The sequence below is a fragment of the Mytilus galloprovincialis genome, chromosome 1 (assembly GCF_965363235.1).
Source record: "Mytilus galloprovincialis chromosome 1, xbMytGall1.hap1.1, whole genome shotgun sequence".
NCBI lineage: Eukaryota > Metazoa > Mollusca > Bivalvia > Mytilida > Mytilidae > Mytilus > Mytilus galloprovincialis.
The window spans coordinates 19,031,162-19,046,157 of NC_134838.1; the positions used below are offsets into that span (position 1 = coordinate 19,031,162).

Consider the following 14,996-nt stretch of genomic DNA (forward strand, 5'->3'; position numbering starts at 1 on the left):
TCAGCCTCAAGCTAATGATACATTTTCAATGGGTGTCAATCAGTTTGAAGGGAAATTCAAAGTGATGCAAGAAATTTGGCTCTAAATTGTAAAGCTTCTAGTTTCTTTGGGGCAGTACAAAAAAAGTTGATATGATCTACATAATCAGTCATAACAATCCTTTAATACATTCTTACTTTTAAATCAGCTGTTTTATGAAATTTGAGGTTTGTCTGTGTAATGTTACTGTCTTTTAAGGTAGTTTTGCTAAGATAGGAGTAAAAAGCCATGTTACTCCTATGCTTTCTGAGTAACATGGCTTTTTTGCAAAACTGTGTTTACCTAAATAGTTATAAATACATCACAGGCAAATGTGCCACAAAGGCATACCGGTACTTTGTACTTTACAGAAGAGCTTCTTTGGAGTATCAGTGGAAAATTATGAATATTGTTAGCGATTCTCTTGACCTTTCCTTCTGCAAAATACACTAGAACTAAAAAAGGAATCTAATTCTATTGAAATACATGTTAACCGATTTTTTTTCAAAATTTTAAGCATGTTTGTGTGAATATCATACATGGCAAAATTGCATGCATACTTTGATCAAAGTTGTTCATCTTTTTCGGATGCTGGAAATTGAAACAGCTGTTATCCTACAACATCCGTCTTATCTTTATTTCAAAAGGAATAGAATCATTTGTGTGAAAAAGATTTAATGAAGTGTATGTTTGTAATGTTTTATGAAATTGTTTCATGAATAATGATATTTTATCTGCAGTTAAAGAGACTTTTGATTCTGTAATAGCCCATAAAGGTTGCCATGAATATTTTATTTAAATTGTTACCCTCGTGAAATTTTATTGACTTACGTAAAACATATTTTGTATGCATGAGTTTTGATTAAATAGTTTGATAGATTTTAAGTGACAAGAAGATAGCAAATAAATATAGGATAGGAACAGAGAAAATTACAGGTGTTTTAGAATAGATGTTACCATTGAAAGGTATGGTTTAAGATACAAACACAACTTTTTTTGTTATACTATCAATATCTGACGAATAGCGCTATACACAAGGCTTTTTCTTTGGCTTTAATAGTTATGCATATATTTTGTGATATTTTTGCTTTTATTCATTTTTAAAAGATTTATTCCATTATGGGGGTGTGCACTTAACTGATGATGAATATTAGAACATATATTTAATAAAATCGCTGACGGTCTTTTGTAAACAACACCAAATTATAAAATTCTATGATTATCAACATTTGAGCATATATTTTATAAAATAGCTGACTGTCCTTGATAAACAACACCTACAGATATTGGACTACAATTTGTCGTGATTGAATATTGGTTGCTGTAGGACATCAAATATATCATGTATAATCAAATTTTAAAAGTGTGCACAATGGTGGTCTCCGTTAATGTGGATTTCATTTTAATGCTGCTAAAAACGAGGTGGAGTTTTGCTAGGGCTTCATTATGTTGCCTAAATCAACAAGCAAATAAAAGTCCTTTTATTAAAATTTAATGTCAGAATTTGAAGATGTAGAGAAACTACGACAGTAATTTATAAGCATTGGAATGAGAAATTAAAAAATGTTTAACTTAAGTGATAGGAAACCACTCCTAGTTTTATTGTGTTGTCATACAGTCATATGTTTTCTTATGTAGATGTAGCTTTTATGTGCTAAGGTGGTGTTCAAATGCCAATTAACATTCAATTATGCAAAATTATATTTGGCAAGAATTTTTACATCTAATTGAAAAATCTTTGAATTTTACAACTATATTATAAGTGTAATTGTAATAAAACTTATTGTCTATATTTTTTTCAAATGAGTGAAAATAAGTTTAAAACATTAGCCAGAGAATTTATGGACTATTATAGAAAGACTAAGTTGCTTTTAAAATTCTGTTATTTGAGTCCAAATTGTTTCAAATGTTTGTACTCCATATCCTTTTAAAACTGGTAGAAACAAAATACATATGGGATATAACAAAAATGTCTAACAATATTGGAAAGTACAACTATGGAAGTAAAATGAAAGTCAATATACATGGTATAACAGATCTCACTGACAATCTGTCTCCTCCAAGAAAACAGGGATCCAGACAAAGATAATCACAATTAAACAAAAAGGGTGTCAGACCTTTATCAGGACTCTGGGATTGGGTGTATTTAAGCTTGGGATTTCGTGATCAGGGAATTCTTTTTTCGAATTTCGGGAAATCTGGATTTAAATTTCTTTTAATATGAGACCTCAGGATTTCATGTTTTTAAGCCCCAGATTAGGGGATCAAGACCCCTCCATGACCCCCCTCAAACAATACATGATCCAGATATTCTGACTTAAATTAGGTGGGGTTCAACCAGTAATAATACATGTGCACTCTGATCTTCTCCTTTGCCTATCCAGACCTCTAGATCATATGTCTGAAAAGTACAGAAGAAAAAATGTACTTTTATTTAAAGTTCAAACTCATTGTGTTCTCTCCTTGACTGTAAATAAATTGATTATTTTGGTGCAAGTTATTTTTTTGTCTCTAACAACCAAAATCTTAGTTGCTATTGTTCAATCTTCTTTTATAAATAATTATAATGTTAAAGAGTTGTGAAATTATATTGCCTCAAAATCATCTAGAAAGGGCCAACAGCTGATATTAGATCAAGGAAAATATGCTGGTTTACTGTATTTCTGTTACATTCAAAACCAAAGTTAACTCTAAAGATGATATGGACTAACATGTATATTGTTAATAAAAAAAACTTGGTTAGAAATTCCTCTAATAAATATTACAGGGGTACCTGACTAATTGGGACACTTTTGATACTTATATTTAAACACGGGATGTGGTATTTTTAGAAAATCAAATTTATTTTCATACTATCTGATCAAAACAACCACAGATATTTAGTTTAAACAAAAAACCGAAGCTTTATTTCGTACATAATTATGTAAATTATTGCATTTACCTTCATTTCTATTCCTAGTCAATGACAAAATTGTAGTTAAAAGCAATGATTTCACTCAGAAAATTGTTGGTTATCAAATTTCTTTTCATCCAATTTCTGTAACTGAAGTAGAAAAAACTTTATTTGTATTTTACAATTAAGTGAAACCTATGACTTAAATGCATGGCAATGATAGATGTTTTTTAGTTTAGAACTATTGGTCTATAGAAACACATCAAAGCTAATTCATCGGCTACAGTCTATTAAACCAGAATAAACAATTATATACTTCTGTGACAAGTGACTTTAGAGGTGAAAGGTTTTACATTAAAACATACAGGACCTTTTATCATTTTGGCACTTAGGTGTAGTATTTTTATATTGTTATAGGGATATGTAGCTTTTAAGTATCTTATAGTATATCTCATCTTGTGGATATCTTGTGGATTAAATCCACTGTACAAATCTTGAGAAGTTGGATTGGAAGTTATTCATATATAAGGTAAACACTTAACCAATTATTTCTTATTTTGATTTTATGACTTTTTTTTAGGAAGGAGTTTAGAATTGCTTTGATTAATTTTGTAATGATTATTTTTTCTAAAGCTTTACATTTTGTTGTTATAATTGCATTTGATGTCAAATATTCAATAGTTGTCTACAATTTAACTTCATTTTAATGTGGTTATATTTTAAAGAAAAGCAAAATTTATTTTCCTTTTCGTTTTTTTAAGAAGAAAAAAACTATAGAAATTTTACATGATCCTTGATACACCATACTAGAGAGATTGAAATGAAAAGGATCCTAAAAGACTCTGAAGAAATTGAATTGGGTCCACCCACCTCTGTCAACTATTGCCCAAAAACTGAAAGTTCAAACGCTGCCTGTGGCAGATGACGGTGGCGGATCTAGAAATTTTCACAGGTGGCAGCCCACTCACTGTTTACGAGGGGGGTGCTCCAGTCATGCTTCAATAAATCCCTAAATATTTCAACAAAATTTTTCCCACTAAAAGAGGGCCTAGGACCCCTGGGATCCCCCTAAATCTGCCTCTGGGTGAATTCAACACTGATCATAAATGGCTTGGATTGCCAGTTTTCCTGCTGACGGTACTCTCTAGGGACTCTCAGACAGGGTTCCTCCACCAATATACATTGGCCACATAGCCGCCGCCACAACCATAAAGCCAATAGTGCTGAAAATTGTTAAATACCAACAAGCAATGGAATCATTTAAGCAGTTACATGTATGATATTTTTTATTTGCATTAGAAAAAAGCATCTACCCTGTGTCTTGTTCTTGTTTAAGGGGCCAACTGTGAATTTTGTAAAAGAATGAGTTCAGTTAAAACACAATATCCTGTCCAAATCTGATACCAATTTGTTGACACACAATAAAACTTTGTAAATTTTTCTAATTAAGTATCCCTATGATACATTTCATCACTACATGTATCTGACACTCTCATCTAAATTAATATCTCTTCTTTTTTTACAATTACATTTAGTGCTGGACCATGTAAATTTGTTGGGTTTTAAATTAGTTTTTTGTGAAGTGCACCTGCACAGATGTAAATAGAAAATTATGGTCTAATTTTGGTGCTATAAACATTGGCTATGTAATCATGATAGTGACACTTAGGTAAATGATGAGCTTACTTTACAGGTACGACCAGGTACAAAATTTAGTATGTTATTTGTCATGCTCTCAGTCTACCCTGTTATTAACATTTTTTATGGACACAGCTTCAACAGTATTTTTCCCATCGTAGTAGAACTAGTATCAACATATTACCAGACACAAGTTTGGGATTTATACGAATGAAATTGAAATGAATGATCTTCAAATTGGTTTTAAAAAGAAATAATTGAATACACAGATTCACGTTTAAGATTTATTGATAAAGTGGATATTTTGTCAAAAGGAGAAACTTACTTTGATGTCTTGACAATACACAAACTAGCCATAAGGTGAGGGGCAATTATTTTCATTAAATTGTGTATTTAAAAAAAGTGGTTAGATTCAGAAGTAATCAATTTAGTTTTGAAAGGTACTATTGAAATCTATCATATCTGATTACGTTAAATTTGAGATTTGATTATAATGAATTAATTATATTTTTTAGAACTATTAATTAAAATGAAAAGAAGGGCTTAGTAGGAATGACGAATTAAAATCTGTTGCTTCATTCTTCATCAAAGAAATTTCTTTATTTTTATCCATTTCAAACGGAATTAGTTTAAGTAAACTTGAACTTTAAACTGACAAAGATGAATTAGCACTTTATATTATATAAGGTGTCTTAAGTACTGATATTATGGGAGTATATTAATTTATAAGATAAAAGAATAAAAAGACAATTGGAATTATTTAAACTATTAAGGGATAAGACCTAGTCTAGAGAGCACTCAAATCAGATCTGAAATCCTTACATTATTTTCCCAGCCTTTCAGTGGTATTTGAACTGGTATCACATCCATGGTGCTGCTTGCTGCGTTTTCATCTTAGCTGAAATTTGCAGACAATATTTCAGTTGACCCAACAGTGTAACTCCTAACTGTAAATGTTTTATGTATTTGATTTTCATAACTTTTGGTATCAAGCATACTTTTCGCACCAGTTTTACTATGTGATTTTGTTTTGTAATCAAAAATTGCTTCATTCTCAATCTATGCTACCATTGGCTTCTTCCTGTCCATCAAAGTTTAAAGATAAATAGACTATCAAAGTCTTTGAAAGTTTTAGATCAAAGATTTTTTTTTTTTGACAGTTGTCACAATCAAAATTTCAGCAAAAACTGTGACCAAGTTTCCTAGGTCAAAGAAGAACTTTGATGGGCTTTAAGTTTTTGTTTGAATTATTTAAAATTGTTTTGATTCTACCTGAGTTTTGTTCTCTGCACTTTGGGAACTCTAACAATTAGAGTTGTAATATTTCGACTCTTAAAGTACCTTTTATTACATCCTTATGATTATTGTAAATCATATCTATAACCTAACCTAAACAAGTCCTAAACTTGCTTAGTGTTCTGTCAAGTACTATCCAATATTTTGGTACATCCTTGTATAATTCCTTAGTTTTAAAATGTAGTCCTCAGAGTAATAATCTTAGATGTTGTTGGTAGACCGGAATACTAAAAATTCAAAGATCTTCAAAAAGTAATGTGCAAATTATGAATAACATGCAATATCCCTGTTATTGACAATTTCACATGTCCGGTGGGGCAAATTAAATCCTGAAAAGGGCTGGTTTATCTATAAAGATGTAAGTTACAAAAAAAATTAGGAGAGAACATTTCTGAATTTAACCAGGAAATGTAATCTAAGCTCATGAGCTGTGTATAGAAAATCAGTCAGATTTTTGGATGGTCAACGCTGTTCACTTTTTTTTTTATTTGGGCTTTTAAATTCTTTATTTCGAGCTTTACTATTGAGTCTTTTATAGATGAAACTTTTTGCAGTATGGTTATTGAATAAGAAGTGAATAAAAGTAATACTAATGTATTACTATATTATAGCATATTGCAGTATCTATTGGCATTTCAGAATGGTATTCTCCAATCAGTTGACTGTTGTAGGCTTGTAGAGTCTAAAGCAATTTCTGGATAATATTCTCTAATCAGTTGACTGTTGTAGGCTTGTAGAGTCGGAGGCAATTTCTGGATGATATTCCCTAATCAGTTGACTATTGTAAGCTAGTAGAGTCTGAGGCAATTCCTGGATGATATTCCCTAATCTGTTGACTATTGTAAGCTAGTAGAGTCTGAGGCGATTTCTGGATGATATTCTCTAATCAGTTGACTGTTGTAGGCTTGTAGAGTCTGAGGCAATTTCTGGATGATATTCCCTAATCAGTTGACTATTGTAAGCTAGTAGAGTCTGAGGCAATTTCTGGATGATATTCCCTAATCAGTTGACTATTGTAAGCTAGTAGAGTCTGAGGCAATTTCTGGATGATATTCCCTAATCAGTTGACTGTTGTAGGCTTGTAGAGTCTGAGGCAATTTCTGGATGATATTCTCTAATCTGTTGACTGTTGTAGGCATGTAGAGTCTGAGGCAATTTCTGGATGATATTCCCTAATCAGTTGACTGTTGTAAGCTAGTAGAGTCTGAGGCAATTTCTGGATGATATTCTCTAATCTGTTGACTGTTGTAGGCATGTAGAGTCTGAGGCAATTTCTGGATGATATTCTCTAATCAGTTGACTGTTGTAGGCATGTAGAGTCTTAGGCAATTTCTGGATGATATTCTCTAATCTGTTGACTGTTGTAGGCATGTAGAGTCTGAGGCAATTACTTGATTATATTCTCTAATAAGTTGACTGTTGTGTTATAGGCTTATAGAGTTTTTGTAATACTATGCGATACCTTTTTTCTAGAATATTGCAGCAGTTAATTGGGTTTTCTGATAGATATTCTCTAATCGGTTGACTATTGTAAGCTCTTAGACTGTTGTGGGCCTATAGAGTCAGAGGCAATCAGTGAAATTAAGCTGCTGTTACTTAAATGCTATATCCAGTTTATATTTCTGACTAACTACATCATTTTATCTTGTCCCATAATTAATACAAGCCATAGAATCTTCCCTTTTCAAGTACCCTTAATTAACAACAGGTGCTCTGTGCAGTTTTACATGAAAAAGCTTACTTAATTATATTTATGGATAACAAAAATATATTTGTGAATTAATAATATTTGGTTTTGACATTTTGACACAATGTAAACTAATGAAGAAATATTAGCTTTCATCTATGTTTACATATGTATTGTCTGGGAAAGGATGGAAAGAGAATTAATATTTATTTAGTCAAATTTATCGATTGTAAAACATCATTTTCCTTATATTAATGTTCTATACAGTCAAATTTGATCATTGATTGTTATTGGAGAAGAATTTAATCAGTAAATCAAAATGACCAGGGTTAACATTTTGACATTACTGCATGACTGCTCAATGGATTGTAATGAAATTTGACCAGAATGTCTTTGTAAGGCTATTTGATGATTCCCTTGTGAGAATGTGTTTATTTTAGGGGGAGATAATTAGAGGGTAGGAACCAGACTTCTGGTCAGTTGTCCAGCTGATTCATTCTTTGTTATTTTATAGTAATTATTGATATTTAGGAAAGAATCACAACTACTATTGTTTGGTTATTGTATCATCATCAGAAAACAAATCTGAATATCAAATACAACAAGATTTCAACAATTATGAAAAGAGCAAAAATGGAAAGGTATAATTTTGGACCAAATTAGCTATACAATCAGTTGTATTTCAAAATATCTGTGATTTTTAGTATTTAATGTTGAATTCATGTACTTTGAAAAAAAAAATGGGTTATTCAGTCTCAAAATAACAAGAATTATATAAATTATGCAATATCTGGACATTTGAAAATGGTTTTTGAATGATAATATGAGTTGCCTTATTGGAATGAAACTTCTACAGATGGAAGATATAGAGAATAAGAAAAAGTCTGTTCTTTTTGGGGTCAAAGGTCAAGGTCACAGTAACTAAAAAATCAAAAATATAATGTTGAACATGTTTTTTTGGGTGGTAACCTGAATGGATTTTTTTCTTTTATTATACAGATGGAAAATATATGAAAAGGTGAAATGCATTTTGATTTTTAGCTCAAAGCAGGGGCGGATCCAGCCATTTTAAAAAGGGGAAAGGGGGGGGGGGGGGTGTTCCACACCCAGGACAAAGGGGGAGGGAAATTCCAACTATATGTCCAAATTCAAATGCATTTATCAGCCAAAAAAGGGGTTCCAACCCCCCGAACCCCCCTGGATCCGCCAATGCAAAGCTCAAGGTCAATTTCTTTAAAACTATTTTTGGGATTTTGATAATGTATCTTACTATGAATTGTAATAACCTACATACAGGTGATAAAATTGTTTATTTATGAAAGCATTATGTACCCTTGATTTTTTTTTCAACAAATATGCAGTTAGGGAGGTAAATATTTTCCCAGCAAGTTAAGGCATTTTTAACCCAGTATTTATAAAATACTAAATTATCATTTTTACAATTGTGTACCGAGTGATGAATGATTAAAGTTTTCTTTGACATCATATACCACACTTCAGAAACACTTATCATTGAAATATTTAATAACTGTACTAGTATTTGAATATAAATATACATATTTTAAGTTCTGCAAGTAACCATCAGTCGTTTTGAATAGATATAACATGAGAAATACTGAAACTTAAAAAAAAAAAGGGTGAGAATTTATGGACACTGTAGCCTTAAATGATGTGTTTTTAGTCTAATTTACATCTACAAAAAAGGAGATGAGGTATGATTACATATTAGACAACCACTAACTATTCAAAGACAGAAGGAAAAGGACGTTAACATCTATAGGTCACATGTATTACTACTTTTCTCAGTAGTTTATCAAATTTTAAGTTTTTTGTCTGCTGTACAAATGTTTTTGACAACATAATTGTTACATAAACAGTATACTTCTGATGTAGGTATAAATTACTGTATAAAATTCCATATTAAGATCTTCATTAAATTGACCACATAAGGGGTATACAGTTTACACTACACAGTTATTTCTGTAATTACCCAACCATATACTCAATAGAAGAAGTTACATGGGAAATACCTTATAATTACACTACTTTGAACGGCAGGTGTGATAAATGGGTGATTTAAAGTGCATTCAAATTATCTTATGTTATAACAAGAGATGCATTCTCTTGCAATATTGCACTTCAATAAATATATTGTTTCTATTGAAGAAAAAAGAAGGTTACTTTTTACATCTATGTCAATGTACAAGAATGTGGAAATGATATGTCTATGATGATTTTCTAGGTTGGCTAAAGTCCAGTATATTTCAATTTTAGCACAAGATTTGGTTCAAAGAAATGTTTGTGTGATCAAAGCTTAAACCATGCATTCAAACGGTCGAAAATATTATTTTCTGTTTGTTTCCTTAAAACTGTTATAAAATACATTATTGTCAACATTATGGATTTTTTTTTTATACAACTATCATACAAGTGAGAGGTTTAGCTAGCTATAAGACCAGGTTTGTTCGACCATTTTCTTCATTGGAGGGTGCCTATGCCAGGTTGGTAGTGTGACAGTTGTTCGTTTGTTTTAGGTATTTGAGCTTTTGATTTTGCCATTTGATTTTGGATTATGTGTTTTGAATTTTTCTTGGAGTTTAGCATTTTGTGATTTAACTTTTTACACAAAAGGCTATACAGACAATAGTCTTGCTTTCAAGTAAAATAACTCTTTTTAAAACAAGTACTTTTGCAGAAAGAGTTCTTGACTATTGTCAGTATTGTCAATTAAATGTTATACAACAAAAAAACGTTAGATTGATGTCATGTAGTGACATTTATTGTAACTGTTCCAGTAACATGTTACATTTTTAGGATGGTGTGTAGCATCTGCATGTTGTGTAGAATTTGGCATGTGTGACTCTCATGCTACATTAATGTCACAATGTATGCTTCAGAAGTTTTGGAACAAAAAATGGCTTCACAGGGGAGATAACTTCATCATTAAGCAGATGTTACAACAAGATGTTTCTTTGTAAAATAATGGACATATTTTCTTTTTTTTTTCCGTATTATTTGGCAATTTGTTATGATTTATGATCATTTCTCATTGTTTGAAAGGTAAAAATCTAGTTTTTTTTACCCAAACTTAATCGAATAAGAATTTCATGCAGTTTTATAAATTGAATTATACTTTAATCGAGTAAAGATGAATGAGGCCCCTTTATTCTCAACTCAGTTTTCACTGTAAGTTAAGGATTTCATACTTTTATATAAAAGTGAAAGAAATCATTTATCTTTATTGAAGTAAATGAAATTCAGCTTTATACGGTGAAATGATATAAATATTTCCTTTGATAAATTGCTTCTTTTCCATTCAATTTAAATACATCACTATTAATTGTCCAATCAATGTTACATATTTCAAGCTGTTTCATGTTGTTGTTTTTAAAATGTTGCAGCCAAAGGAAGCTTTTTTTATTTATTCAATATGTATCAAATATTTTTGTTATGCAGTGTCAAAGAATGTTTCAGGCCATGAATTTACGGATTTTGATAACACTCATGTTCTACAAAATATGAGACATACAATGCAAAGCTGACCCTAGAAATCCTGAAATTTAAACTCCACTTTATAGTATATATATTTGTTTAAAGCCTAATATTCCAAAATATAGAAGGGCTGGATACTGTAGTCAACATTTTATATACAATTGCCTTTTGGTCTGAAACTGGGGTCTGCCACGTCCCTTTTAATGGTTTAATGATTTCATTTGACCTTGACCTCAATTCCATTGTTAATTGATAACTTTTTTTGTCTTGTTCTTAGGTTAGTTTGTCTTATCAATTGATGAACAGGTCAACTATATTTGATCTTGATCATGATTTTAAGATGCTCATGCCTGTCTGATTGGGTTCTTCTGACTTTAACCTCATTTATGATGCTCAATTGGTCAGTGTTTAAGCTCTTCTGATTAGGTCAGCTTCTCAGATACTGTAAGAAAAAGGTCAGCTATATAATTACTAGAGTTGATGTACCTAAAACCCTGAAATATTTTCAGTTGGATTATTGTTATATGAAATTTGGATTATTGTTATACGAAATCACATTTTGATAGGTTTGTCCACATTATTTATAACAACAGCAGATCAGTCTAAAACAATATTTTACCTTTGCTTTTTGCTTCCCTTTTTTTAAAGCAATGAATTAAGCTAGTAAACAGTATGACAGGGCTTTGATTTAATAAAAAAAATTGTATCTTTTGAAATCTGTTCCAAAAAATGATGATTACCCAGCTTGCGGTTTATCTGAAGTTTTGAAAATTTGTTTTTGCTATTTTTCTACACACTAGTATTTATGAGTTAAAGAAAAGACTTAAATCAGCTTGAAGTCAGGACATTGTGTGAGGGTTAGTGTGACATGTCTTCCTGAGGACTGCTTAACCTTGTAGACTAGCCATAAATAATCTAACTTGGTGTGTCAGTCTGTTTCAAAGTAGGGTTCTTCATCATAAATCATCAGCTTGTTCTTGTCCTGACATGCATGTAATATTTACCACTGGACGTTAAATATAAAAAAGAAGATGTGGTATGATTGCTATTGAGACAACTCTCCGCAAGAGACCAAATGACACAGAAATTAACAACTATAGGTCACCGTAAGGCCTTAAACACCATTTTATCCATTTGTCCATGTAATGATTTGAATACCAAATGATCCTATTTAAGACACTTCGTGCAGAAAAAAGGCGTATTTCAATACTGTTAAATACATTTGCTCATTTTATCCCTGTATCCCTTATTTTCAGCCAATCATGGTAGTAGGAATTCACACATAATAAGTTGAAGTAGACTTAATGTATTTTTTGACAAATCCCCTACAATAATGGCTTACAAATTGACTGTATAGAATTATTATTACATATGCAAAGTTCATTACATTTGTCACATGCAAGATGTCAACATAATTACATTTTTATTGAAAAATCTATAATTTTGAAAAAGAAATGGGAAAATTGAAAGCAAGTTGAACAATACCTGTGATACTTTATGGAAATTTTCTTTAGCTAAGGTTAAATAAAGTGTGAAGACTTAGTTTGATTTTATCTGACAGCCATTGTTATTTGACAAATAACATCCAGGCCACTAAATCATCCCGTTTGATACTTATGATTTATGACTTGACTAAGTGTAGGCTAATATTTCTATAAATAATATTAAATTTGTTTACAGATCACATCTAGGAATAACATTTGTTCTCCTCCTCAATCCTCAAAGACATTTGAGATCTGGAATTTGCAGTTTTATTGCTTGGTCATTATATTTTTTTAATGCATAAAGACCTGTTCTCAAGGTTAATTTTAGAAACTAAGGTTTCTTGGATCTTAACTCTCATAGCATAGATGGGTATTACCTTGAGGGTATTACATCTATGCTCTTAGTATTGACGGAGGTTATGTTTCAAACATTTCCTAGCATATTGTCATATTTTTTTTAACCTGTTTGTGACCATCTGTACAAGTTCTGGAGAGTAAACTTTTGTTACTTCAATAATAATTCCTTCAAAACCAAATTTTCATATTGAGTGGCTTCTGCTGTTCAAAGTTCTGTTAATTTAAAAATGAAGGCAAAGTCTTTAAAAATAATGGTTTCTGGATGGTATTATTTCAGTAAACTATATTCCTTGATATTTTAGAAATATAGTTTATATATATTAAACCATTAGATACCAGTCAAGTTTAATTTTCAGCATCACTAGTTTTATTGTTCAGGAGGTATATTTCAGGAAATAATGAAAGTGAGTAATATTGAAGTTTTCTGGCTGATAATTACTAAAGATTGTTTTAATATTAGGAAGTCAATGGGGTACAATTCTTGTAATATACAAAAAAAATTGGGAGTTTTCTGTTCAAATAACCAGATGTGTATTTGGGGATCCCTTTATTAAGTGTCCAATTAAGGTGGTACCCAACACTTTCACTTAAATTAATTTGGCTCATTTAATTTTCATAAAATTTTGTCAAAGTATTTACTTTGACCCTCTAACAAAAATATAAAAATTTTGAACAAACAGTTTTATCAGAAAAAATACACTGATTATATAGCAGTTTGACAAACACCAATTTTGATCATCGAGAAACTTAATATTCCTTTTACAACACAACGTAATTAAAACGTTTAGCTGACTTTACAGAGTTATCTCCCTGTAGTGTTAGGTACCACCTTTTAAATTTTGATATGATAATGTTTGGAACAATTAATCTTGATGGTTTGCTGCATCACTTAATCCTTAAAAAATAGGCTCTGAAAATATTGCTTATTTGTGTTACAGTATCTCTCTCTAGTTGGTTTCAGGTTTGGGGAACTTCTGTAGTATTTTTACTATATATTATTTTCACCAGATCCTTTACCTTTCATAATGATCTATAAAAGATAGAAACATAGAAAATCAAACATTTATGAAAACTTGATTAATTGAAACATAAATTTCAACTTGTTTACTGTGACAACTGTTTTCAAATTGAATTTTCTTTTGCAATTTATAATTTGAGATAGTCAATTGCAATAACAATTGCTTGTCTTCAGACAAATTCCCATAACTATTTAAATATTGCATGGCTATTTTCTCCATTTTTTTCTGAAGGCAATGTAAACAAATGGTTCAGACAATTGAAATTAATTTCCTCATTGTAGAACATTAATGTTCAATCAAGTTTTATAATTTCTAAATAGTTATGTGCCATTATAGCATGATCTATATTATCTGCTCATATAGGATGAAAATTTATGTCATTTAGTTCTACTATATCCATTTTTGTGCCAGAGAAATAATTTTTTCTGAAACGTTTATTAATTTTCACCATTCTAGTAAAGAGTAGCTTTCCATTACGTTATCAGGAATGAATGATAAATCTGTGTGTTTGAAATATAGGGGAACTTTAAATTCCATTTAGGACCACAGCTTATTTTAAGGTAGGATTTAAAAATAAAAAAAAAGTAGTCTTAGGATGTACATTTTTTAAGATACATTCATTGAATGGTCGACAATCTAGTCGGAGTCTTGTTAACATGGGACTAGGAACCATATCATCTTCACTAGCCAAGGGTTACAATCCACTTCTCTCCTCCTAGCAAAGATGGAACCTTAATAGAGGATGACAAAATAAAACAGGAATTTTATAGGATCACCAAAATTCAATGCACTCTTTTTTAAAAGCAGGATGAGCTTACACAGTTTCATCCTAAGCACCTTTAAAAAACTCACTGATTGCTCACACTAGCCTATAGGACAAGATGAGCTGAAAAGTCCCTGCCTGATATCTGAGGTCTAGAAAACTGTTACAATAGAAAAAATATATTAAAGTCAGTAAGTGAAGTAAAAAAAAAATCAAAAGATTATCCGCAATATTTTTAGATCAAATAGCTTTGTAGTTTGAGAGTGAGAAAAACAAATGATTCTTTCATTTTTCAGATGTGTTTTTTTTTATGTTCATTTAAATTTTAAAAAAGACATTAATTCCAACT

General features: G+C 30.7%; 1 protein-coding gene across 1 annotated transcript in view; it reads left to right on the forward strand.

The window, feature by feature from the left end:
• LOC143068244 (tyrosine-protein kinase transmembrane receptor Ror-like) overlaps window positions 1-14,996 on the forward strand; it is a 168,233-nt gene that overhangs the window by 26,612 nt on the left and 126,625 nt on the right. The window lies entirely within an intron of this gene.